Consider the following 23,233-nt stretch of genomic DNA (forward strand, 5'->3'; position numbering starts at 1 on the left):
GCAAGAATGATTTTAATGCACATCAATCTTCACAAATCCTGTCTGTGTGGTGAAGCACACTAAAAACAAATCTCTGATAAAGAAATAAAATTATTAAATCAGTGCAATCGTGTATCACAGGAGAGGGACACAATTGTCCTGCCTGTCAAATATATAATCTTGTAGGGCCTGGTACTCCCCCCCTTCTTCCCCCCCCACACCGTCACATCCATATAAATCACGAGTAATCTCATTTAAGTCAATGGAGTTGCTTCAGGGTGAAATCAGAATCAGGCCCATAAAAATGAATACATCTACTGTTCACCAAATTATGCCAATAGAATACAATAAAAGCTTCTTAAACGGGTATCTGATAAAGAAATAAATCTGTCTGAGGAGTGAATTTACTTTTCACCAAGGCTATGCATTTGTAAGATTTCTACTGTATTGTGCTTGCAAATAACATTTATTTCTGTAGTGTAAATATGCAAGAATTCATTTTAATAAAAAGTAAGCCCTAAAATAAGATAAACCCATGACTAGACTTGCATTGAAGATTTAAAGTGCATTCATCTGCTGTTTTTCTATATAAATATTCATTGGTTTAGTGCTCTCAGGTGTTGGAACTTTTTAATCTGCATTCAGATGGAAGTACTTTAATCAGAGAGTTCATAAAAGTCTCTAACTTTTTTCATAAAAAATAGAGTAGTAGATATAACAGAGGGTATCTAAAGCTTAAAAAAGCTAAACTGCCTCTCTAGGAAAAAAAAGTAAACACCAAATGGCATTTTGTGCCATAATATCAATATTCTATTAAAAATAAATCTCTCACTGTTAGACCGAAGAGTCTCAAACAACCTTGTCACTTTACTGCAGTCTTCAGAGATGACTGATAATGGGTAAAAAAATCCCATAGCATCTGTTTACTATGTACTCACACAAACTGTTAGGAATGTTTTTAAATGTCAGCAGTAATGTATGCATGTATTAGCTATCACAGATCAACGGCTCAACAAAGACAGCATCCATGCCACACTGGAGGCTGCTGGTATAAATTAGGGAGGTCAAGTGACAGATACAAGCAGAGTACTTTTTAAACCATATTGTATGCCTTGTGAAAACCAGAATACATTGTGCAGTGTACTGCAGTTAACAGTAGTGCTACGAATGGAGTTTGAATACCTTCAAAAGAGCTAAGTAGGATTATGGTAAATATTGCAATTGCAAGAAGGTTAACTATGAAAGACAGTAAATGTAAGGTCAGTGGGGGGAAAGAAAGCAACATGTTTTAGGCTACATTTTGCATTAGCAAGGTATCAGATTTCATGTGGTAACCTGAGCATTCATCAAGTATAGAGAGTCAGATAGGTGCAATTGCTGACTAAACAATGTTTGTGTGACAGCATTGTTAGCAGCTGCTATATTACTTGACAATTCTGCACTATTTAACTACTTAGGTATGGAACAGGGTATGTTGTCCTGGCAAAGTCATTGTACTACAAGCCACTTTTTGAGCTGAAATTCGTAAATCATTTCCCCCCTTCTACTATATAATAGAAACATCTTTTTTTAAAAAATGCAAGCATTTTATTTCTTGTTTGCTTCTAAGGGGATAAATTGTTGACTGTTAGTTCTGCAAAGGAAATTTTAAAAACATCTCCAAATGTTTTTGTAACCTTGGCTTCTGCCCCTTTTTTGTCAAATTTAATTAGTTCATTAAAGTGTGTTGAGGTTTAAGGGAGAGTTGGCTGATAAATGAGAGAGAAATGACAATCCAAATGCATTAAAAAGAGTCCTTACATTTATTCCATTCTCTTGTTCATTACTGGTCACTACAGACCCTGTCTTGCGAGCTGCTCTGTATAGGCAGATCCCTGTGCCCACGCAGTGCCCTACTGACTTCCAGGGGGCTCCCTCCAAGTAGGATCTTCCTAACTGGATCCGACTGCAGGACTGGGTCCATAGTGTTTAAGCACAATTGCAGTGGGAGACTATATCATGGGCTGCAGACCTGATTCAGCAAAGGACTAAAGTACATGTTTAACTTTATATGTGTGACTAGTCCTGTTGACTTCAGAGTGAAACATGTGCCTTAAGAGCTGTGCTGGATCAGGGCCAGAATGCCTGGTGTATCCAAAATACACTGTACATGTTCTTCTTTGCTGCTTACTCCCTCTCCTGGTGAACATTTTGGAATGGCCTGTAAACACATGCCGCATAGTATATGGCATCTGGCCTTTAGTGAGTTAAGAGGATTCTACTAAGCATTCCTTAGAGAATCTGCTGTCCTGACATTTCTTTTATGTAAGTCTGGCCTGTGATGGCTGATGGACAGCTTCCATACCTCCATAGCGGCCTGTAGTTCCCCGGAACCTCCATCTTCCCTTTTCTAAAGATGCGCACTTCATTAGCCTTTTTCCAGTCATCCGGGACCTCCCCCGATCACCATGAGTTTTCAAAGATGATGGCCAATGGTGCCGCAATCACATCACCCAACTCCTTTAGCACCCTCGGATGCAGCGCATCCGGCCCCATGGATTTGTGCTCATCCAGTTTTTCTAAATAGTCTCGAACCACTTCTTTCTCCATGGAGGGCTGGTCACCTCCTCCCCATACTGTGCTGCCCAGTCCAGCAGTCTGGGAGCTGACCTTGTTTGTGAAGATAGAGGCAAAAAAAGCATTGAGTACATTAGCTTTTTCCACATCCTCTGTCACTAGGTTGCCTCCCTCATACAGTAAGGGGCCCACACTTTCCTTGACTTTCTTCTTGTTGCTAACATACCTGAAGAAACCCTTCTTGTTTCTTTTAACATCTCTTGCTAGCGGCAACTCCAAGTGCAATTTGGCCTTCCTGATTTCACTCTTGCATGCCTGAGCGATATTTTTATACTCCTCCCTGGTCATTTGTCTAATCTTCCACTTCTTGTAAGCTTCTTTTTTGCGTTTAAGGTCAGCAAGGATTTCACTGTTAAGCCAAGCTGGTCACCTGCCATATTTACTATTCTTTCTACACATCGGGATGGTTTGTTCCTGCAACCGCAATAAGGATTCTTTAAAATACAGCCATCTCTCCTGGACCCCTTTGCCCTTCATGTTATTCTCAGAAAGTGTGGGCCCCTTACTGTATGAGGGAGGTTCCCTGAGGGAGTCAAAGTCGGCTTTTCTGAAGTCCAGGGTCCGTATTCTGCTGCTCTCCTTTCTTCCTTGTGTCAGGATCCTGAACTCGACCATCTCATGGTCACTGCCTCCCAGGTTCCCATCCACTTTTGCTTCCCCTACTAATTCTTCCCTGTTTGTGAGCAGCAGGTCAAGAAAAGCTCTGCCCCTAGTTGGTTCCTCCAGCACTTGCACTAGGAAATTGTCCCCTACACTTTCCAAAAACTTCCTGGATTGTCTGTGCACCGCTGTATTGCTCTCCCAGCAGATATCAGGGTGATTAAAGTCTCCCATGAGAACCAGGGCCTGCGATCTAGCAACTTCTGTTAATTGCCGGAAGAAAGCCTCGTCCACCTCATCCCCTTGGTCTGGTGGTCTGTAGCAGACTCCAACCACGACATCCCCCTTGTTGCTCACACTTCTCAACTTTATCCAGAGACTCACAGGTTTTTCTGCAGTTTCATACCGGAGCTCTGAGCAGTCATACTCCTCTCTTACATACAACGCAACTCCCCCACCTTTTCTGCCCTGCCTGTCCTTCCTGAATAGTTTATATCCATCCATGACAGTACTCCAGTCATGTGAGTTATCCCACCAAGTCTCTGTTATTCCAATCGCATCATAGTTCCCTGACTGTGCCAGGACTTCCAGTTCTCCCTGCTTGTTTCCCAGGCTTCTTGCATTTGTGTATAGGCACTTAAGATAACTCATCGATCGTCCCTCTTTCTCAGTATGAGGCAGGAGTCCTCCCCTCTTACGCTCTCCTGCTCGTGCTTCCTCCCAGGATCCCATTTCCCCACTTACCTCAGGGCTTTGGTCTCCTTCCCCCGGTGAACCTAGTTTAAAGCCCTCCTCACTAGGTTAGCCAGCCTGCTTGTGAAGATGCTCTTCCCTCTCTTCGTTAGGTGAAGCCCGTCTTTGCCTAGCACTCCTCCTTCTTGGAACACCATCCCATGGTCGAAGAATCCAAAGCCTTCTCTCCGACACCACCTGCGTAGCCATTCGTTGACTTCCACGATTCGACGGTCTCTACCCAGGCCTTTTCCTTGCACAGGGAGGATGGACGGGAACACCACTTGCGCCTCAAACTCCTTTATCCTTCTTCCCAGAGCCACGTAGTCTGCAGTGATCCGCTCAAGGTCATTCTTGGCAGTATCATTGGTTCCCACGTGGAGAAGCAGGAAGGGGTAGTGATCTGAGGGCTTGATGAGTCTCGGCAGTCTCTCCGTCACATCGTGTATCCTAGCTCCTGGCAAGCAGCAGACCTCTCGGCTTTCCCGGTCGGGGCGGCAGATAGATGACTCAGTCCCCCTTGCTAAACTAACAGTAAATTAAACCGTAGAATGGGAAACAAGTAAAGGTATTGAGATTGGAGTTGAATGGGTGTCTTTAAGTGTTTCTACTAGGATTGTTAGGCTAGCACTTCTGAATCCAGGCAAAAGCAATTGGTGAGAGAAGTTTTGTGATCAGGAAAATAAAAAACTTTGAAAACAGACTGGAGAAAATGAAAACGCTCCTAAAGATAGAAAAAAGTTCTGTAAAACATAAAAGAAGGAGGGACCAAAGCTGACCACCCAGGAGAAAATGATGTCCTTGAATGCCATATCTTGAGGAACACTCTTACCTTGAGAGATGAGCTAAGTACACATCTGGAGAAGAAGGGATTTCCTTCCCTGCATAACTATAAGACATTAAGTTGCTCCACCGATAAGAAATTTAAGAAGCAGGACTGTACAAGTTAATTTTTTTTTTTGGCAATATTCTAAGCCTGATATGGGGAAGAAAGCTGCCTTAGATTTATTACTGGTATACAGGCATGTCTTGGGAAGAGAACTGTATGGGAAAACCCAAACATAACAACAGCCTACAGCAAAAACCTCACAACATGTATATAAGTGAGAGTTCCATAGATTCTGCCACTCTTACTCATGCTGAGTTGTATCTTACTTGGCAAGTAGTACTATTAACAGGCTTCCTCGTTCCTTCTTAAATTTCCATTATGCTGTCAGTTCCAGGATATAATCTTTTAGGCATAAAACAAGTTAAGTCAAATAGTCGGTTGTAAAATACTGGTTGTATTATCTACCAAAATTATATCGCCTTTCTGAGTACTCCTCAAAATGTACAGCTGGGAAGAGAGAGGACTTTGTTTAACCTTTTAGGAGCTGTGTAACTTTGATGTGTATCCCTGTAAAAAACCAAAACATAACCACTCCCTTTTTTTCTTGCAGTAAAATAAGCTAGCTAGCCTTCCTTGTTTTCATTCTTAAGGAGGTGCACTGATTTTGCACCAGTTGAGAAGCTGGCCCTGTATATATTTTTTAAAAAAGTAAATGATGCCTGTAGCTTTTTATTGACACAGGGAAAATTATTTGAAAGCAATTTGTCAAACCCTTCCTACTTTTGTTACTCACAACAGTCTATGGTTCTGAAATGGAGAAGGTATCTCTGTATGGTACACAATAGCCCTTATTGTCATGGTACAAGGTATATCGGAACATGCTCAGCAATCAACAGAGTGGAAAATAGGGCTTTTCCTTGCTTCTGAGGGTAACAGCATCCATGAAGCAGCAAAAGTCCATTTGCAACATCATCACAATTGATGTATCCTTTCAACTTCAGTGCTGCCTCTTGAGTGGCTGGCCAATCCTTATGCCATGGAAAATTCTGGAAAGTCCCATGGACCAAATCAGAAAATAACTTCCACTGATATACATGTAATGACGCTGTTCCTAAATTTGGGTTTTCTGCATAGTTCTTTTTTCAGGGCACGTCTGTACAGCAGCGATAAATCGAAGGCAGCCTTCTTCCCAACATCACACTCTTCTTTCTTTCTTGCATTAATGTATTTGCAGATTAATGGAAGTCTGGAATGTTTAAATACTGATAACTGTTTGTGTTTCTTTAAAACATTTCCCTGGGTGTCTCATCTGGAAATTTGGGATGGTCATCACTCTGTTTCCAAAAAAAGATGAGACGCTAATGGCTATGTATTTTATATATGAGGGAGAAAAGAATCATTAACCCATCCTGCTGTTAAAAATGTCATCAGACTAGAATTGGGGGTGGGGGAGTGAGAGAATGTTAAGATCCCCAATTCTGTTACTGTTTTAAATGTGGTGGTTGCAATAGTGAATGTCTCTTGACATCTCATCACCACCTCAATGTGTCTCTGATATGATTGGGATCCCTTAATATTCAGTTATCAGGCAATGAAGCAAATGCAAAACAGCTGTGTTCTTTACCTGTCCATTTGCTTTATGATGCTACTTTGTATTTTTATTCTTTCCATCCAAGGATCTTGTAAGTGCTTCAGGCATTAATGAACTAAGTGTCTCAATACCCGTGCCAGGCAGGTGGTAATCTCTCTCTCTAAAAGTGGGGAAACTGAGGCAGAAAGTGGTGCTTTTGAAAATTTTACTTATAACCAAAGTCCCGGTTTTCAAAAGTGACTTATGCACTTAGGAACCTAAGTCTTATTGAAAGTCAGTGGGATTTAGGCTCCTAAGTGACTTACTCAAGGTCAGTCTGTATATATCAGTTTATTTCTGCAGAACACAGTCTGTTGCAGAGATACTAACACAACCCAGGTTTTCTGCTTCCCAGTAATCTGTTTTAACTACCAGATTACGCTTTTTCTCCTTGCTTTGCTGAAGAAACATGATCTTGAACTGCAGCTCTGATTCCCCCTGCAGTCCTTTGTTACTTTGCTAGGATGGTTTCAAGAAGAGCTCTTGACTCACCCCAATGGCTTTAGTTTCATTCACAGTGACCCTGGCTATGGACAGCATCTCTCCAAATAAACTATTTAAGAAAATGAAATGAACACCAGCCTTGAAGCTAAACATTCACAGAGTGAGGCACATGAAAAATTTAACAGTGACAATGTCAGAAATCCCACTGCATCAAGCATGGGGGAAGATAAAATATGCATGGTGACAGGCACCTTAGAAATATCTGAGATAGATGAGGCATCATCATCTAGCGATTAAAATGTATGTCTGTGAGTCGGGAGACATGGGTTCTACTACTGACCTTGCCACAGGCAAGCTGTGTGGTCTTCTCTGTGCCTCTCTTTCCCCATCTGTGTAACTGAGATAATACTTACATACCTGACTTGCAGGACAGTTATGAAGTTTAGTTATCTCTTTCTAAAGCATTCTGTACACGCAAAGCATTATATAACTGACATGCTAGAAAGAGAGGGCCAAATTCTGGTCTCATTTATGGTGTAAATTAGTTCACTGACTCCAGAAGAGTTACTCTGGACTTACTACAGAATTTGGCCCGCGAATAGATGGCTATCTTCGTTTGGAGAAAATGTAAGAAGCAGGTTTTGTCCGTTTTGTTTCAGTGCTTGCTTTCTTCACATACCAGGTTGCCTCAGATATTTAAGATTTTTTGGGAGTGCCCTACCCAGCTTGCTGGGAATACATTACCTCATTCTCAGTCTATCAGTGGTTTCATCTATTGCCTTGTAGTGCTTGGTGATGAATCGTACTGAACAACCGTGATTTACAGTTTGTAAATGTCCAACTTAATTCTACATTGTTTAGAAATCAATACTTAATTTGAATTGATTATGTTTCTACACCCTGAGATCTTTTATTAAGTAAAGGGCTGACTCTGGCAGTGGTAGATGAAGATCAAATTTCTCCATTAAAAAAAAAAAATTCTAGGAAACATTCCAATCAGTAGAATGACATCTTGAGATGTGTATGGGCAGTCTTGGCCCAATGCTGAAATGTTAGTGTTTCCTCTGCTTTGAAACGGAGTATCCTGTTCTGATCTCATTTATGCTGATTTGATACCAGTGAAAACAATGGAGGTGCATCCAATTTACACCAGTGTCACTGAGAGTAGAATCAGTCCCCAAATCCCGGAAGCCATATGTTGCGGGGCTGATTCTTGGCTACCTTGTACCTTATATGTTCATTTACAAGGTGGATGTAAGACATAAGGTGCAAGGCAATGGAGAATCAGACACTCTGTCGTTAAAACTAGAGAGCACTGGGCTAGTAGTCTGACTGGTAAATGGAAACTCTTGAGTTTCATCCCCAGCATTTACATTGACTTCCTCTGTGGCCATCGGTAAATCAATTAATCTATTTGCCTCAGTTTCCTATGCTGCAAAATGGGGATAATAGTAATACATGCTTAACTCCCATAATTGTTGCAAGAATTAATGATTTACTACTTGTAAAAGGGTATAACAGAATTTGGAAAATTAGTTCCAAAGCTTCCTGACTGCTAAGTGATTCTTTTTGCACTGAAAATGCAGGTATTTGAAGATCTGTAATTTTCCTTGTTAGGATAGCATCCACTGACTTGAAGGAAGAGCCAGGGAAGTTGGTGTTATCGAGTACAAATCAGAACTTAATGATTCAGTAAAGTCGGAGTATAGATTTCTTACCTTCAAGATAGGGACGTAAACTATTTACTTTGAGTAATTGCAGGAACTAAGAGGGTTTTCTAAAATTCCTCAGCTCTTTTGTGTTTACCATAAATCTGAGGCTGTGATATGATCAGCAAGCTTATTTACTCCCGAATACAAAGCATGAGTAAAATGTAAAAGATGTAGTCTTCCTTTCAAATGTCTAAAATCACAGATTTAATACAACTCTTACAGTCACAGTGGACAGTCAGCATGGTATCAGATATTGATTAGTAATTTATTTTGCAGTAAGATGTTGTCATTCTCTCTACTAAGCATCTGCATGTCCCTTTTCATATTTTTTTCACCTTGTGCTAAGTTCTCAATGTTACTGAGGAATACATCCAGTGAGTACTGTTTCTACTTTCCCCCCGCTTTCTTGAGAGCAAGTCGCTTCTCGTGTAGGTGAAGTCTGTTCCTCTAGAATGCAATAGCAGCCACAGTTTTCAACATAATATTTGCCAGGTGAGCCTTTGATTAAAGCCTTTGATTAAACAAGAACAAACCTTCTGTGGATGAAATGTGACCTTGAAATTATATATTGATGACACTATCAGAACCTGGCCCAGTCCCAGTGTGGACCCTGGACAGACACCAGTGTGTTGTGAGTGGAGCTTTGGGGTTGCTGAATCCCATGTGCTTCTAAGCCCCCTGGGTCTGAGTAGTAACTTGTCATTGTTCCTAATTCTGGCATACTCCCTGCACAGACCCCAAGTCAATCACCCCTCGGGGGAGTTGGACCACAGAGTCTGGCTGCCTTAGACCATGGAACCAGTGCCACAGCCCTTCTATGCCCCCAGTTGCTTAGATATGTTTCCCCAGAGTCCATTTGGATGTGGAGTTCTGTTTCCTTGATTAAACCTTTCAGGGAGAATGTGGAAGGAAACCAAGGAACTCAAGCATAGCAAAGGAATTCCTTAACTGCACACACTTTACAAATAAAGCACATGCGAGAGTGACACATCTTTGAAAAACAACAGTGTTGAACACATCCCCCAAAGTCTGATCTTGCTCCTTCTGTGAGTCCTGGGTTTGATCAGCATCCTCAAGCTAGGCAGCCTTTCCTGCCTCCTTTGCTCTGTTATAGCTTCTCAAGAATAGTCTTTCCACAAGGTATCAATTTCCTGTTCCAAAATGGATGCTCTGATCCATAAAGGAGGCTGCAATACAACATGACAGCCCCACTGCAAAATGAAGATTACAATCCGAGGTACAGCCCCTGAAACAAAATGGGGTTCTCAATTAAATACAGACACATATTAAAGAATTAATATGGATGTATTGGTTTATTTTTCTAAATATAATGGATTAGCGTTCCTCAGAGTATGTATTGGTCAAAAATCTGGAAAGCTAACTTGAAAATCATGCTCACTATTTACGGGCCTTGTATAATGTTATGAAATAGTTGCAAAAGCAGCTCTCTCTCTAAACGTTCATCCCCTTTAGAATGATGACACCACGAAACTCCTGACAAACAGATGAAAGCTGTTTCCTGCCACCTTTATTTGTGCTATACTGTATCTGGAACCTATTTTCCTTCTTAACAAAACTATATGTGTGTGTGTGCACAAGGGGGCTGCTAAGAATACTCTCACATAGCTTGCTCCTTTTTAGGGACAAGGTAAAACTGGGCCTTTTTGTAAGGTTCTAAAATATCCAGTTAATTTTTAATATATTTTTTTCACCCTCATTTTTGTATAGTTCTAGGTTTCTGATAATATTGGGGAGTAATGAAATACCCGAAAGAGCCAAATTGGAAGCAGAAAGTATAAGAAATATCACAGAGTCTTTTCTCATGGGTTTTCCAGAACGTTTCTACCGACTCAAAGGGTTAGTTTTGTTCAGATAAGTATCCATGCTCCATGTTGATCAATTTTCAAACCAAAGCTGAACTCTCCTTGATGTTCTTCTATTCCTAAATCTTATTTTCCTTAATATGTTTGTTTCTCTTCCAACTTGTAAACTCTTTTCTTTTAAGGATATAACTAGCTGAAATATTCTAAATTATCAGCAGCTTTAATGAAAAAGCACTAGACTGAAATTCAGTGTTAAAAGCTAGAATCACTGTAAGGTATATTCTCCTTTCAATGAATCTGCAGAATTCCCCTTAAGTTTACAAAACTGAATACAATGAACTTTGTATGCTGTCAAATTTGTCAGATGAAACTGACTATGCATTGATCTTAGTGCCATAGATAATGTCATCGAGTCTTATTTGTAATGAAAATATGAGAAACTGTTTCAGCTAGCTAAGGAATGCAACAAACTTCTAATTTTCCAAAACCACTTAATTACATAGGACTTTTCTTTCAGGAAAGGGAATATCTAATGCCCAAAAACAAAGAGGGCATGTTAACAAATATTGGTACAGGGATAAACTTAATGAATTTCCTGCATACTGGTGACTAATAATCCTGTTATTAAACTAAAAGCTGTGTGAATTAATGTATTAAATGAAAACATATGTTGTACATCGATTTATGCTAAAACAGCATACATTGAAATCCTTCACAAATAAATACCTGATAAAGGAATTAATTGACTATACAAGATTATCCTCTTGATAGATCATCACTGGCGCTACACAAGAAACACCTTTTATTAAGAGCAGAATAAGGAGAAATTTGTTGTCCAACCTGGATATTTTTAGATTGGATCAGGGCTGTCCCTACCCATACTCAAAGTACGCAGCTGCATAGGGCACCAGGAAATTTGGGGCACCACATTTCCTGGTGCCCTGCGCAGCTGTGTGCTGCTCCAGCCCCTGCTCTGCCTCTTCCCCATGGCCTCCGCCCCAGCCCCGCCTCTTCCCGCCCCTGCTTTGCCCGAGCCCCGCCCCCACTCCAGCCCTTCCCCAAAGCCCCTGTCCTACTTCACCCCCACCCCGCCCCTGCTCCGCCCCCACTCCCCTCAGGACTGTAGCAGGGTCGGACCTGCACTCACCGCGTGGTAAGTGGAACAACCCAGCCCCAGCCTGCTCCACTCCCCTGGCTCCCAGCCGTGCCGCCGGTGAGTGCTGGGGGGTGGTTCCCCACCGCCCCCCAAGGCTGGGAGCCAGGGGAGTGGAGCGGTCTAGGGCCAGGAGGCGGTTTCCCCCCAGCCCTCCCTCCCCCGCAGAGGCCTGGGGCCCCACACAGCCCCCCTGTGAGGGGGGGGGGCTGCATAGCGCACCAAAATGGCTAGGGACAGCCCTGGATTGGATGGACATTTTTCAGATTATGGTCCATTATTCCTAACATGTTAATAAGCAGAATTGACTGTAAAATATTACATTGCATTGACCTCTACTTAATTTTCTACATATATGGGGAAAAAGTATTACTGATTACACCGTGCTCCATTTTTAATATCGCACCAGTATGTCATGTTTATAGATGGATACTGATGTGGCATCAATCTCTGAACTGAAAAGCGATTTTTATTGGTTTTTATATAGTGTGTGTATATATAGGGATCATTATATACGTCAGAACAGAAAATAAGGCACTTCATCTGAAAGGTATTAAGTTTATCAAAATTCCATGGCCTAGAAAAGGTAAAATTCTCTGATGTTATATATAAAAAAAGTTCCACTAGTATGTTTTTGCCTTTTGTCAGGCTTTGACTGAAACAATTGGAATAGAATGATATATTTGTGTTGTCTCAATCTGAAATTAAAAAGAGGCAGGGATGTCAGCACAAGCAAAGAACACTACAGCCTATATAGTTGAAGATGAACTATGCCTGTTTACCGTTTTGCAATCTTAACCAGTTCTAGCATTAAAATTGACGAAACTATGCGGCAGTCCTATTTTTTGTGTGACCTGTAGCTGTTTCCTGTATTCTGATCTTCAGACTTTAGTGCAGGCAAATCAAAGTGCTAAAGTTTCAGCCTGATTTTGATGTCACTTACATCACATTTTACACCAGTGTAACTCCATTGACTTCAGTGGAGTTGCTCCTGTTTTCTGCGAGTATAAGAGAAAGGAGTATCAAACCATCTGGCATTATCAGTTATAGGAGTAAAGTGCTAGTTTTTAATGCATATATATCTCATGGCCTGTTTATTACAGCCAGGATGCTAACACTACTGGATGTTCTACACATAACCAGAGTAGATGCAGTGTGAAATTCTGGCTCACTGAAGTTGATGGCAAAACTCCTCTTGACTACAGTGGGGCCAGGATTTCATCCTTACTTTTTTGCCAGTGATCACACACTCTTTAAAGGACAGCAATGTGTGCCAGAATAAAAAATAGCTCCCATAAAGACATCTGTAGCCATGTCTTGTGGAAATAAAGAGGATGTGTAATAAACAGTGTCAGTGAAATTTCAGGATTTTTTTTCCTGAGTCAGAGTGTGACTGGGGTGAGCCAAAGTAGTTTGACAAAGTGTGGTTGCTGCTCCAAACAAGTATTAAGTGGCCTCAGGAGATTGTAGACCTGTAATACCTCCAGATCAGTGACCAATGTGTGTCTAAACACAGCTTTCCAAAATGATCCTTCTGCAGTCATATAGAAATGCCGATTGACTGGATATGAAATGATGTTTGACACCATTAATATCCATCATGCTTGCTCTCACAGAGACAGAAGACCTTGGACTGTTCCCCATTCCCTTCATGCACTTCGATAGATTTTCCTTCCTGCATAATTGTTTACATTGGTCCTTGTTTGATCTTGTATATTAAATTATGATGTGCTTTTCACTCGCAGAGTCCCCCATAGCAGTCAGGAAACACCCACACAAGCAGGTTACCATGGAATCGCAGAAAATCAACATCTCCTCTATAATTCTGTCCGCTAATAGTTAGATTCCTGTACTGTGATACCTCATTGGTTAGAGCTAAATAAAAAGTCAATGAAATTAAGCAGAACAGGGCTTTGTTTGATTCACCATTTCCAGCTTTCACTCCCACCTCCAAAACAACCCCAGGGAACTGCACAAACATCTGGCAAAACTGTCCAGTTACAGCTGTATGATCTGTGATGATAATCACTATTGTAGGCTATGTAAAAAAACTCTCAGGATCTGATGTTTTTTTCCAATTTTTTTACAGGGGTGTGTTTTGAGAAAAACATGCAAAATTCTTTTTCTTTTCTTTTCACTTAAAAAAGGCCAAGCTGTTTTGGGGGGAGAGAGAGCTCAGTGGTTTGAGCTTTGGCCTCCTAAACCTAGGGTTGCAAGTTCAATCCTTGAGGGGGCTATTTAGGGATCTGGGGCAAAAAATCTGTCAGGGACAATACTTGGTTCTGCTGTGAAGGCAGGGAACTGGACTCAACTCAATAACATTTCAAGGTTCCTTCCAGTTCTATGAGATAGGTATATCTCCATATTAACAAAAAAAAGTCCAGTTTTCAAATGAAAACCTACAATTTTTGAAAGTCTGGGATGGAAGTGGACTAATATCACAGTAGTTCCATGCTATCACCTTTGCTTGCTGCTAGCATAGAATTTCCAGGCATGCTCTCTCAGTTCCTGCCGCATTCAGGTTGATTTGTGTTACTAGCCTTCCATTCCCTCAATCCATAGCAGACAAATTTCGGGCAGCACTGTAGCACCAGAGCTTGATAAATACTGCTCAAGCTTGTTTTTCATGGGGTTGGAAACTTGGGGTCCTGTTTAATTGGAGTGAGGGATGGGGTGTGAGAGGATCTGGGGCACCTTACAGAATTTGGATGGCATTAGGGATGTGCCATGTCCCTTTGACTGGGATTCATGCATGCAAGGAAGGCTAGGCAAAGATGGCAGTAAGTTATAAACCCTTTTTGGGGGTATAACATAGTCCCTCTCATCCCAGTGGGACCATCCAGTTCCTCTAGAGCTATGTCTCCATCAACTTCCTCAAGAAGGGGAATTTTGGATGCACAGTCCCTGCTTCCCCATCCAGACCTGCAGCCATAATCAGGTAGGTCCTACACAGCCATACGGGAGGGCCCTTATTTCTCTTTCTCCTCTGCATTTTCATGCATTGATAATTTAAACTGTAATAAGTCACCAGGATGAGATGATATTCACCCAAGAGTAATAAAAGAACTCAAATATGAAATTGCAGAACTACTAACTGTGGTATGTAACCTGTCATTTAAAATCAGCCTTTCTACCAATTTGACTGAAGGATAGCTAATGTAAAGCCAATTTTTAAAAAAGGCTTCTGAGGTGATCCTGACAGTTACAGGCCAGTAACCCTAACTTCCGTACCAGGGAATTTGGTTGAAACTATAGTAAAGAACAGAATTATCACACCCATAGATGAACACATGTTGTAAAAGAGTCAACATAGTGTTTGCCTCATAAATCTATTTGAATTCTTTGAGTGGGGTCAACAAATATGTGCACAAAGGTGATCCAGTGGCTATCTTGTCTTGGGGCTTTCAGAAAGCCTTTGACAACGTCCCACATTGGAGGCTCTTAAGAAGATTAAGCAGTCATGGGATAAGAGGGAAGGTCCTTTCATGTAACTGATTAAAAGATAGGAATAAATGGGCAGCTTTTGAATTGGAGAGAGTTAAACAGTGGGGTCTCTGAAAGATCTGTACAGGGACCTGTGCTGTTCAACATATTCATAAATGATATGGAAAAAGGGGTAAACAGTGAGGTAGCAAAGTTTGCAGACAATACACATTTACTCAAGATAGTTAAGTCCAAAGCTGATGGCAAAGTGTTACAAAGAGATCTTACAAAAGTGCGTGGCTGGGCGACAAAATGGCAGATGAAATTTAGTGTTGATAAAAGCAAAGTAAGGTGCATTGGAAAACATAATCCTGACTAGATGTACAAAATTAGTTGTTACCACTCAAGAAAGAGACTTTGGAGTCATTGTGGAAAGTTCTCTGAAAACATTTGTTAAATGTGCAGTAGCAGTCAAAAATGGTAACAGAATTAGAAAAGAGACAGATAATAAGACAGAAAATATCATGATGCCATTATATAAATCCACGGTATGCCCACATCTTGAATACTGCATGCAGTTTAGGTCGCTCCATCTCAAAATTAGAATTGGAAAAAGTTCAGAGAAGGGCAACTAAAATGATTAGGCATATTGGACAGCTTCCATATGAGGAGAGATTAAGAAGACTGGACTGTTCATCTTAGAAAAGACACGACTAAGGGGGAATATGATTGAGGTCTATAAAATTGTGAAGAAAGGGCATAAGGAAGTGTTGTTTACTCCTTCACATAACACAAGAAGCAGGGGTCACTGAATAGGCAGCAAGTTTAAAACAAACAAAAGGAAGTATTTCTTCACACAACACACAATCAATCTATAGAACTCACTGCCGTGCGATGTTGTGAAGGCTAAAAGTAGAACTGTGATTAAAAAAAAGAATTAGATAAGTTCATGGAGGATAGGCCCATCAGTCGCTATTAGCCAAGATGATCAGGGGATGCAACCCCATGCTGTGGGTGTCCCCAAACCTGCTGCCAGAAGCTGGGACTGGATGATGGGATGGATCACTTGATAATTGCCCTGTACTGTTCATTCCCTATGAAGCATCTGGCACCAGCCACTGTTGGAAGTCAGGATATGGGTCTAGATGGACAATTGGGCCAACCTAGAAGTGCAGTTCTTAAGTAAGATCAGGTCACAATGTAGCTTAAAATGTTTATTAAACTTAGCCACTAGAGGTGAGATTTTCAAAAGTGCTCAATGATGGCCTAATTCTGCTCCCATTAATGTCAGTGGTAAAACTCCCCATGTAATAACGCTGTTTAACAAACTCAGTTTAAAGTAAAGTCATTCTGCTGGAAACTGATTTTAGAATAACATTGGTGTCACACAGGATCTTCAGCATTTTGATGGTAAATTCATGCAACTGTCCTGAGATAAAATGGATCAGCATTGTGTAAACATACATAGTGAAAATATATATACATACTCTGTGTGTGTGTGTGTGTAATTCTTTAATGATGAGAGATGTAGCAGGACATAGAATGCAGTTTATAAAAAAAACAAGAATTTTCTCACCAGAAATTTTGAATGAAAAATGTTTGTTTAAATGTTTTGATAGAAGAAATTGTGTTTCCCACAGGAAGTTTTGAACTAATTTGAAATGAACATTTTGAATTAACATTAAATTAATTTTGATTTAAAATATTTCATTTCAGATTTTAAGTTTCAAAAAACCAAAAGAAAATGATAATTTCAATCAAAATGAAACAACATTTTATGTTTAACGTCAATTTAAAACAAAATTTTTCATTTCAATTTTTCCTGTATGAAAATCATTTTTTTTGGTCAGAATTGTCATTTTGCCATACAAACAAAAATCATTTTTGATAAAACTATATTTTTCAGCAGAAAAATTAATTTCTTCATGAAAAATTTTGTTTAGCTGATAGAATATTAGGAAATGAAGATCCTGTAAGTGTTTACCTAGTATTTAGCTTTAGCCTCAGTTTCATTATAAAGTTATATTTAAATTACTACATGATGCTGCTGATATTTAAAGTAATATACATTCTGAAGCAGCAAACTATCTGTTCATTAACAAACACAGGATTTACATAGCAATAAAAGGTATCTTTGCATCACCCATAACCACAATAATGTTTATTTAAATATCTAGTTTCCTCAGCACTTTTATTATTTACTGATAGAAAAAAAGACATCATTACTTTTCTTCTGATTTTCTTAAAATGACAATAGTGCAATTAAATTACTGAACTCATTTGTATTTAATTGTACTTTTGCTTTTAATGTCCTATGGAGGACATTTCTTTCTTTGACTGTTAGTTTTCCACGCAACAAGAGAAAATGTAAAGCTATATTAAGGAAATATATTACATGGGCAAGACAAAGTCTCATTAGTGTTATTTATAGCATGCTGAAACCTCATTAGGAGAAGGTATGCTGGATTCAAAAATGCATTACTGGGAATGCTTCTTTTTTTTTTGGTCAGAAAGAAATAGCTTTTATTGTGTTTCTTATTTATCACATCCATAGTGATCACTGGACATGTTGGTATCTTAAAGCATAAAATAAATTAAGATAGAGGAAAAGGAGTAATTAATCTACTAGCAAGTATAACCTCATTATAGATTGAGAATAGCCCACACATGGTCACAAGGAATTTCTGTTTACTATTCACCTTAGTCTCAACCATTAATTTTTAACTTCTTTCGCCGGAGGTAAAAAACGATATTTTTCAGCATAGTAGTTTGCATCTTAAGCAGTAATAATGTGCTTTTAGTGCATTTCAGATCTGGGATGAGTGAAACTTGAGGTGTAGAGTCACAAATAGCCCAATTTAGGAAGTAGTATTTGCTCTAATGAGAGCTATATATCCAGTCCAGCATAAATATTGTTTGGTAGGCATGCAAGGGAACCATTATTTGCAAGTAAATGAGAACAAAAGGAGAGTCCCTGAATTGTCAATCTCAGACAGGAAAGTCATTTTGTGCGGGTAATATTCTTCAGCAGGTGTGTGTTACTGCTATTACTTACCACTGACTAGAGCAACCACTCCTTATGTTAGAAATAAAATCCCTGTTTTCTTCCAGACCTTGATCCCTGATGCCATTGGTGCAAAACAGATGTGAATAGTTAGTTCTCCTCTTCATTTTGTTCCCTGCTGCAGTTGGTCACTGTCAACTCTGTTCCACAGCTGACAAACTCTTTTACGCTGGTGCTTCACAAGGCTGCCTCTTGACAGCAATATTACCTCGTAGCCAAGCACATTGTTTTGACTTATTATGTCATACCCACTTTACGCTAACATACACACAACCGCTTTGATGGTGTATGTATATACAGTATTAGACTTCTACATGAAACCTTGCATTAAAATGTGAGTACCTGCAAGGCCCTTTAATAATAATAATAAAAAAAACTGTTCCTATAGCAATAGTTCTTTTTTTAAAGCTGCTCCAGATGTGACTTCTGTGGCTGCAGCTATTACATTTATAGATGGAGTGCTCTGTGGTTTGTAATGGGAGGCTGGGAGTCAGAATGTATTGGTAACATCTGGTCAAGGCTAAGTCACCTCAGCAAACCCTAAAATGTTGTACATCTCTTCTCTGTTTATATTCTTAACCCATTATTCCCAAACAGTGATTGTTTAATTATTTTAAAGTGCTTAGAGATGCTCAGATCAAAGGTGCAATAAAAATGCAATGTATTTTACTGTAGTCATAATTATAAAAACACCAGATTTATGTCTTAATGAATGCCTAGTTACAGTGATCCTTCTATGGGCCAAATCCTTTCTCTAGTGCACTTTGAAAATAAGTGGTTCTGCACTGCAGAGGTGTAAAGACCAGATGGATGAGAGAGAAATCTCACCCAGTAAGGTGTCAGGGCTGCAGTAGTAGTGTCCACAGGCACCAACTTTCCAAAGTGCTGAAGGGTGCTTGACCCCTGGCTCTACCCCAGGCCTCGCCCCCACTCCACCCCTTCCTCCAAGGCCCCACCCAGCCCTGCCTCTTCCCGCGCCTGCTTCACTCCCACCCCACCTCTTCCCACCCAGTTCTGCCCCTTCCCCCAAGCACGCCACATCCTCACTCCTGCGAAACAGCTGATTGTGGCAGGCGGGAGGCACAAGGAGGGAGGGGGAGGCGCTGATCCTCAGGGCCCACCAGTGGGCGGGAGGCGCTGGGGGGAGCTGATAGAAGGGCTGCCGGTGGGTGCTTAGCACCCACCATTTTCCCCCCAAAGGTGCTCTTGCCCCAGAGCACCCACGGAGTCAGTGCCTATGATAGTGTCTGCTGTTGTACTTCCCTTGGTCCTCGGGGGCCCAAGTTTATTTCCTAGTGGATCAAAAAATTATTATTACTATATTTATTTGTATTAGAGTAGCACTTAGCGGCCCCAACTGAAGTCAGGGCCCCTTTATGCCAGGCACTGTACAAATGTAGAGTAATGGACAGTCCTTACCCCGAGAGCTAAATGGACAAGACCCAGTGGGAGAAGGGGAGACATCATGCAAGCCCAGCGCACAGTGTGATGTTCTGCAAACAGCATTATAGTGCCGCCCTTTGTTTATTTTTGTTTTATAATTTTTTGGGCAGGGTTATGTTTATTTGCAAACAAAAACAAAATAAGGGAGAGAGGGGGAACAGGAGAGGGCAGAAGAGGTGAGTAAGGGTGGGAAGGGTTTGGTGCAAACAGCCAGTCAGCACATGGCACTGCTGTAGAAAGCAGTCAGACATGACACTGTTGATGTTACCAGTGTTCAAAGGGCTCTTCTGTGCAGCTGCTCCTCTCTGCTCTGAGCAGATTCTTTCTTCCTCAGAGTCACATTGCTGTGGGGAAGGAGGAAGGCTAGGTGGCCCCATGTGCCCTATGGAGATTTCCCTTTTCAAAGGTTAGGTTGCTTGGACAGGAGAGGTGAAGCCATCTGGGCCTCATCTTTCCCCCTTTCCCCTTGTGGTGTGGCGGTACCTGGGAGGGACTGGGACTCGTCATCCTTTCTCCCCTTCCACACACACGCTCCCTCCCTGCGTTGCAACTGTAATTGCTGCAGCTGCTTGCCTCTGCTTCTGCTGGGCTAGGAGGTTTTTTCTGCCCTTAACTCATCATGAAGATTCAACAGTGTTATGCCTTTCGCTCTTTTACTTCTGGGGAATTCTGCGCCAATAAGTTAAATTCTGCACACAAAATTTTAAAATTCTGCAAATTTTGTCAAAATAACCATGCCACTTTCACTTATTTTGGTAATTTATTTCAAAAGACCTGTCAGCAAGTATGTCTGTAACAATACAGACACACACAAAATTTCCCTCAGGAGTAGAGAGTTAAAGAAACCCCTACAACAACTCAGTTCCTGTTTCTCTACCACCTCCCCCCCAGAGCCGAGCCATGGCCCCCCCAGCCCAGAAACTCACAACCCTGTCCCCCCCAGAGCCCAGGTGTGGGGCTCTCTCTGGCTCAGACACTCACACCCTCTCCCCGCAACAGCCCAGCCACTGGCCCCCCCTGGCCTGGACACTCACACCCTCTACCCCCCGAGCCCAATCACGCCCCCCCCGGCCCAGACACTCACACTCTCTATCCCCCAGAGCCCAGCCGCGGACCCCCCCCAGCCAAGACACTCACACCTCCTACCCACCAGAGCACTGGGATCCAGAGGGAGAATCTGGGTCCCGGACTTGCACAGAGTTGCCTCTGCATTGCTGCCTCCTTCCTTCAGAGCGTGCTGGGAATTGCAGCTGCTGGGAACCCTCCAGTTCCCTCCCCCTCCCCCGGGCTTGTCTGATATTTGTGAGCTGGGCTCTGCCAGGTCCAGCAGCCCCTAGTGATGGCCAACAGCTCTGCAGCCCATTTGTGTGGAGGGAAAAAGGAAATTCTGAACACACAACGTTAAATTCTGCAAAATTGTGCATTGCACCGTGGCTCAGAATTCCCCCAGGAGAAGTTCTTTACACGACAAAACAACGCAAAGAAACCACATGGGCATGGCTGGGTCCTTAACAACCCTGTTGACTAAATATACACACAACATGCAAAGCCTAGTTACACACACTCTGCTGGTTTATGGTAGTTTCTAAAACGTAGAACTTGGTGAATGTGATTAGAGGGCTTGCAAATTATTCAAAGGGATACTGCCCTATTCCTATACACTGCAACTAGCACTAGTCTTAAAACCACACTGCACACTGTGGAACAGCCTGTGTGGAACAGAGCTCCATGTTGTGCAAAGGTGCAGCTCCTCTGTGCAGACCTCTTACCACATATCAGCTCTGTGTTCAGGGCCTTCTGTGACTTTGGAGCAGGAACAGGATTTGTACATATGTATCATTGTAACATAAAGATGGTGAAGGAAGGTCTTGTGGTTAAAGCACTGGATTCTGTTGCAAGATTTTAGTTTTATCTCCAGTTGTGCCTAGAACTCCTATATGACTGTGGACAAATCACTTAGGGCTCATTCCAATGTCACTGAAGCCAGTGGGAGTTTTTCCATTGACTGTCATGGGTGTTGAATCACACCCCCCGCCCCAAATATCTGAGCCTCACTTTCACCATCTGTCAATTGGGAATAATGCTACTTACTTGCCTCACATGGAGAACGTTAGGCTACATTGTTTAACGTTTGTAACACGCTGTGAGATCCTCTGATAGAATTGTCAACACACAGTTTCAAGGCATTTAAATAATAATAGTTATAATAATAGGGTGTTCATGTAATTGTAGTGAATGTCAAAGGTAATAATGAAGATTTACCTCTTTTTATAAATCTTTCATTAAAAATGAGCCTGGCCCATAACACCACTGGCTTAGGAAAGCTTTCAACCATCAAGACAAAGAGTTTGTGTGCCACAGGGAGCATAGCTGTATAAGGGTGAGTGATTTAACCACACACTGGAGCACTGCTAGTCTGAAGTCTGCCTCAGTGTTGGTTTGTACGTCCTGATTTTGGGGGTAAAGATGGGCAAATCATGATTTATTTTCTATGTATTTTCAGGGCATTTATAACCCAACTTAAAAAAACAGCCAGAATCAAGTGTCGACAAACTGCTGGCACACCTTGACGTTTCCACCAGAATTGTTGTATTGAGCGCTGGTGTCACATGCAGATTGACTGGCAGTGCTTGTGGGGAGATCTGCTTCTCAAAGAAAGGCAGGCAGATTTCATTCCAGTTTGACTCTAAAGGGGAAATTGAGAGAAAAATGACAATGAATTTGATTATTTCATTCTTTCCTTTTCCCTAAATGATGCTCACGTCTAGCACAATCTAAAGGAGCAAATAGAGCTTCCATCTGTCACTAGCAAACTTGTCTGAGGATTTGATGCAATATATTACTTTAAAGATTTATACCATTTCCCCATCTTCTCTACTGTGCATTGTTAGTGTTAGTAATCCTCTAACATGGGAGATGGAGTGGACGATTTGTTGCTCAAGTGTCCGTGATGATTTGTGAGAATTTAAACTAAAGACATTTGGAATCTCTCCTCCACTTCAGCACTGATCATGTGGCTAAACAAACGATTATTAGTTTGCAAGAATGCCTGCTTTTTACCATATGCCTAAATAAAAGCAGGGTAATAAGTGTGAGAGTTAGAGGGAGTGTTCCCATTAAAATGCTGCAAGCGATACTTTCCATTTATAAGTGGGAAATTAAAAATAACAATTCAGGACCTTACAAAGTTCAGCTGCTTAAACTGTGTGGATTGGCTTGTTTGTCAAATAAAAGATAGCTGAGATGGGGTCAAACAACATTTGTTCTCCTTCTTTCTTTTTATTTCAAAGAGTAGCAAGAGTCTCATCAGTGACAATATTTTAAAATTCAGCCTTTGAGCCTGGCCCAGAGAGGAAAATGGGGGCACGAGGCACCTAAATACAATTCCCATGAGCCAAGCCATTGAGGCAGCTCAGGGAGACACAGACTAATGAGGTGCTCTGAAATGATGGACTGAAACATTTTGATTTGTGTCAACCCAGCCCAAAATGAAATATTTTGTTTCCATTTTCCCACCAGAAAGTTCTTATAATAATTAATACTCAACACAGGCAAAATTTAAATGTTCCTATAGAAAAGTTCACTTTTATGAAAACCACATTTTCTGTTGGAAAAGCATTTGATGGAAATTTCCTGGCCAAGTCTACCAAGCCCTATGGCTATTGCCAGCATGTGTGGGGAAACTCCTCCTTCAGTGGAAGGGCTGGGCCTTAGTGGTTACTGTTGTAGGGTCCTACCTTTCTCAGTTGGAAACTAGCGTTCTGTTGGTGGAGAGCCCGGACAAC

The sequence above is a fragment of the Terrapene carolina genome, unplaced genomic scaffold (genome assembly GCF_002925995.2).
Source record: "Terrapene carolina triunguis isolate 2854851 unplaced genomic scaffold, T_m_triunguis-2.0 Scaffold66, whole genome shotgun sequence".
NCBI classification, from domain to species: domain Eukaryota; kingdom Metazoa; phylum Chordata; order Testudines; family Emydidae; genus Terrapene; species Terrapene triunguis.